General features: G+C 42.4%; 1 pseudogene; it reads left to right on the forward strand.

The window, feature by feature from the left end:
- The first annotated feature begins 4,934 nt into the window (after positions 1-4,934).
- Positions 4,935-5,741, forward strand: LOC149183422 (tropinone reductase homolog At5g06060 pseudogene; annotated as a pseudogene).

Consider the following 5,741-nt stretch of genomic DNA (forward strand, 5'->3'; position numbering starts at 1 on the left):
TCTTTGAGTGGTGTTCTTCTATTGTCACAAATAGCTGTTTGTTAAAAGTGGGCCGACGGGAAGCCTGAGTACTGCATAAGACCCCTTAGAATAACGAGAAGACAAGTATCGTTAGCATTAGATTGGCAAGATGACAAGTAACTGTGAACACCCAAAGAAAAGCAGAGGTAGGGGAGAGGAGGGGCAGCCTCGAAATTCTATCCTATACCTAGGGGCATGCAAACCTTCTGGAGTGCAAGCTAGGGACGGTTATTTATCTGGTTTTAAGATTAGCCGTTTCCAAACTTGCATGAAAGAAGCCTGTGGGGCAAAAGTAAAATTTGCCAAAAGTGAGCATAGCTGTGGTAAGGCATAAGCTCTATAAAAATTGGTCCTTACGGGAGGCGTTCTTTTTATGACTGGTATATCGAGCAGTTTTAGCATATAGTTCATGCTCGTTAAAAAATAAACGCAAAATTCGAGCAGTTTTATGACTGAATCTATGCTCGTTAAAAAATAGAAAAGTGTGAGCAAAAGTTTCCCCCAGAGTTCAAGCTCATGGAAAAAATGAACCGGTAAATAACCTTTTGAGATAGCAAATTCATCAGCCATAAGAGCCTTGATCGTGTTGTCATCCATCACCTCCACCGTTCATTTGGCCGATCATTCACTTCCATTTGTGTGTTTACCTCTTTTGAGAAACAGCTGCGAAGAGTGATTTCACCTAGCCATCCTTGTGACACTACCGTGATTGGAAAATTCCAACCTGTACCTGGAATCTGTAGCTATCCCTGTTTATCACTCGTTCCTCAAAAGACGAGTCTTCTTTCAGCTCTTTTCACTGACTCGTAAAATATGAAAAGTTTGCCGAGTTTTGGCCTTCCAGCTCGTTAAATGACCGGAACGCTATCCCTCCTCTAAATTTTAATCTTTTTGGACCTGAGGGATTATTGCACAAAAGGATCGAGCGCTTGTCTTGTTCGGCTCGTTAAAAGTACCGAACAGCCATCCCTTCTGTAGTGTTTTATACTTTTTTGGACTTAAGGGATTTGCTGACGAAAAAGGAATCATGGAGTTGACTTTCTGTACCTTTTCAGACTCTCTAAAAATGAAAAGGACCGAGTTTTCCTTGTCGTTAGACTCGTTAAAATGATTAAATAGCGACAAACTTGTCTTTAGACGAGAACGAGTTTCCCTATCGCTAGGCTCGTTAAATCATAGCGATGGGCTTGCCCAAAGGGCAGGTTATAGAACAAGCATATGTTATCCTCCTCAAGCTTGACAAAAATAAAGAGGTACTGGTCAGAAATGACTGGGGAAAAATTGGGAGAACATCAAAGTTTAACGGTAGCAAGTCACTCTTGAACATGACACTTTTCCTCCGTATCACATCGGGTTGGGTTGTTTCATTCACCGGTCTCATCACCATGGTCCTCGCCAAACCATCCACATTTGGGGTAATGCTACCGATCCATCGCATCAGTGTCGTTATATGTTCAAGAGGGGTCATTCTGAAAGTGTCAACCGTGTCCCATCCACTGCCATACATTATCCTTCATCCATTCATGATCGCCACCCTGAATCATATGTCACAGTTTGTTTTCACCTCCATTAAAGTCATTAGCTCCGTTCCGTGTCATTGCTGTGGGATTCATTAAGGCCCTCCTTTGACGGATCGCTTCTTGTCGACTTCAGCTCATTATCCAAGAAGTTGATCTAGGAACACCCCCATCAGTACTTTGAAGCTTGCATGCCTCAATGGCAAGTTTCTCACTTCCGGCGACAGGTATACATCAATGACCTTCGACCAGAAGATTTTGCGTGGCGTTCGACGCCAAGTCCTTTATTCACGCCACGTGAATTGTACTGCAGTACCTTGAGGGTCATCGTCATTATTGGTGATTCCTCTCGCGCTTGTTAACGGTTTTCATTATTGACCGGTAATCAAGCGATATCTTTCCATGTTCGACTTCAGCGCAATTCTCACATGGATCGACTTGTACTTAGAGTGAAGATCGAACGAGTTTGAAGACCCCGGATCTAGTTTCATCCATCCGGGCTGCGATATATATTCGGGAAATATAAAAGCATTTGCCATGTACATCATTGCAGCAGATGATCATCCTACTCAAAGGATGATAATTTCAGCAGAAAATTATCAGTCTACCTTCAGACGATCGTCTGTCATATGTACCAAAATGTATTTATAAAAGCTGAGCATGGGAATGCCCGCCTCAGCTAGATCATGAAAATAGAATGAAAAATAATGTATTGTATTGTATTGTATTACAGGGCGCCTCCTCAGCACTGGAATGAACTTCGGACCCTCTAGATAAAGCATTTCACCCGATAAACGGCCTCATACTTTAGGGGGCAACTGTTATAGACATTTTTGTGCCTCGCATCATGGAGCATGAAATGTCAATAATCACAGGGATCCTCAGTCCCTAAATATGTTGTTCTTACCCCTAAAAGAACAAGGTCATCAAACAACAGCACTTCCAATCAGTTCTCCACCTGAAAACACTTCAAAACAGGCTTATTTTGGATCATGTCAGCTGCTCCACTGAGCTTCTGCGCTGGAATGAAACTGTCCCTCCTTGTACCTGCGCTGGAAGTCAAAGTTAATGAAGGCTACCTGCGCTGGGCGAGATTGGCCAAGTGGCACAGTCATCCTGCAAGGTGTCAACTGCCCAGGAAGCTTCCAAACTGACACTTGGTTCATGAGATTCGCCCTGTGATGAGTAAGAGGTACTTGATCACCATGTGTAAGCAAGGATCTCCAAGTGGACTCAAGAACTGAAGATTAACTGAAGAGGGAGAGGACACAAGGCAGCTTCATGTCAGTCTCAAGCTGACTCATCCTCTCTTCTTCTCTCCTATATATAGAGCTCTTCTATGAGGTCTAGGGAGGCTGGAATTTTGTGTAAAGCAAGGAGGTGCTGTTGGTTTACAGTCAGAGCTATTGGGTGATTGTTTTACTAGAGGTGAAGAGGAGAGTTCTTGCTGCTGGGGAGGTGCTGCTGGATTGGAGCCATCATTGGTTGTAACCTTCTCAGAACCCTGTTACTTCTATCAATAAAGTTTTGCATGTTCTCCTATATACTTGTATTGCATTGATGTATTGTATTTACATGTATATTTGATTCATCCTAATCCATGCTTCAGTTATGAGTACATGTATCTTGTAGTTTGCTCTCTTGTTTTGTGCAGGATCTGTGTGTAACTGGACCGGCAAAGAGAGCAAGGAGCTGGGAACAAGAGACAAAGAGAGAGGGCAAGGATCGACTAAGCGAAAGACACCAGGTTGGTTAATCTTTCTTCATTCTCTCTGTACTTTCATAAAGGAAATCATCAAAACTTTACTTTCAGTTGTTGCTAAAGACTGTCACCTTTAGAGTAGGGATAGGGTCATCCGCATCGGATACTTTTCCCCACAACATATGGTGGTGGATCGACAACTGTTGCTGCAGTCCATGATGGTTATGTTGTTCAAAGGCTGTGGTGTCTTCTCCTATTGGCGGTGAGGTTTTAACTGACTGCCTTATGAGGTTTTTGGAGAGTAAAGGGATTTTGGTCAAGCCTCGATATTCATTCAAGAGAAAGGAGGCTCGATCGGGAGAATTTCAAATTGTAGATATTGATTTTCCTAATACAACTGCAAGCTATAAAAGATACGCACAGTTGTTTATTGTAAATGATTTCAAGGAAGTTGTCTGCCGTGTATCAGACACAGTCTTTGATGAATCTTCTTATTCTAACATTCCAACAACAATCTTATGAACTCCAAGATGGACAGGGCATTCACTTCGCGGGCTTCCCCAGATGGTTATCGAGAGTATAAACAAGTGTAATGTGGATAATTTAGTGCTTCGTTCAGATATGTGTTAATACGCGGGTTTATATGCGAGCACCACTTTCATATCATGGCCGGTGGAGATTTCTTTCCGCTGTGGGTGGAACCGATTATTGGCAGGTGGCAAATTCATGAAATAGTATTTATGTCTTGGGCGCAAGTGTTTGATGAAGTGCCAGAGAGAGAGATGTAGTTCATTATCTTTGTAGCTTAGCTCCACAAGAGTTCTTTTTCCACGCAAACGGGTGGCAGAGAGGCAATGACTATGTCCCAAAGAATTCGAGATAAATCGGTGAATGAATGGTTGGAAGCTTTTTATGCTTCATGGCCGCGCTCAAAGAACTGGATTGACCTCTTCGATGCCATTTTTGTCAAGGTTCATTTCATTGGAAATGTTCGGTATCTTCCCATTTCTCGGATAAATTCAGTACATGTTTACCTGTTACAAGTGCCACGGTGTTAAGTGCTAAAGAGTAAGCCCGAAGTCAGAGTGTAATCAAAGAAAACGATTTTGTCAACTTGCAAACGGTGCAGAGGAAATTGGGAAGGTTCAGAAATCCCCAGAAGAAGTATACAGTTTGCATGGCGAGCTTCTGTCGAAATGGCAAGAAACTGAAACAGAGAAAGGCAGAGGGTTTTGAGATCGATTCACCTTACTTGCACTACAAAAGTGATCAAGAAGACTATGAGGTTGTGCGAAAAGGGAGCAAGTACACAGGGCAGACAGTTGCTATGAAGTTTATCTTAAAGCATCGAAAGAGTGAAAAAGACGTTGACAATCTGAGGCAGGAAATTGAGATATTCCGACAGCTGAAGTCTTAAAATATTCTTATTGGTGCTGGAGGTGTTGTCAAGCTTTGCGACTTTTGGATTTGCAAGAGCTATGTCTTGCAATACAATGGCGCTTCGTTCAATCAAAGGGACCCCGCTTTATATGGCTCCTGAACTAGTACGCGAACAACCATACAATCATACAGCAGATGTCTTGAATTTGTCTGTTGCTGCACGCCCAGGAGATAATAGATAGGATCCCGAGAACTCATTTCATCAAGTGTTTTGCAAAGTTGGGTTGTATTTTTTTTCATGCACATAGAGTAGGATGGGGGAGAGTTCAAGTAGCAGACAACAGAGGTGGTCACTGCATGGTATGACGGCCCTAGTCATTGGCGGTACAAAAGAAATTGGACGTGCTATTGTGGAGGAATTAACTAGTTCAGGAGCTGCTGTTTATACATGTTCGCGTACAGAGAAGGATTTTAATGAATGTTTGACTCAGTGGAAGGAATCTGGGCTGCAGGTTGATGGTACAGTCTGTGATTTACCATCTCGTTCAGCACGAGAGGAGCTGATTGAAAATGTTCTTCGTTTTGCAATGGGAAACTCAATATGTGGATTAATAATGTCGGTACAAATATGAGGAAGCCCACTATGGGTTATACAGCTGAGGATTTCTCATTTCTTATGTCTACCAACTTTGAATCAGCTTATCATCTATCGCAGCTGTCACATCCTCTACTAAAAGCATCAGAAAAGGGAAGTATTGTTTTCATTTCATCTGTTGCTGGTGTTGTAGCTATTTTCTCTGGTACCATATATGCAGCCAGCAAAGGAGAAATGAACCAACTCACAAAGAATCTTGCATGTGAGTGGGCAAGTGACAACATACGTGTTAACTGTGTGGCACCATGGTATACCAAGACATCACTCGTGGAGAAGCTCTTGGAAGACAAAGAGTTTGTAGAGAAGATACTTGATCGTATTCCTTTAAAGCGTCTTGCTGAGTCTCATGAAGTTTCATCCCTCGTAGCTTTTCTTTGCCTACCTGCAGCTTCATATATTACTGGTCAGGTTATTTCCGTTGATGGAGGAATGACAGTAAACGGTTTCTATATATGAGATCAGAAAG

This window comes from Pinus tabuliformis, chromosome 3_2 (genome assembly GCF_031772625.1).
Source record: "Pinus tabuliformis cultivar Carrire ecotype Pingquan chromosome 3_2, CPIR1, whole genome shotgun sequence".
Taxonomy (NCBI): domain Eukaryota; kingdom Viridiplantae; phylum Streptophyta; class Pinopsida; order Pinales; family Pinaceae; genus Pinus; species Pinus tabuliformis.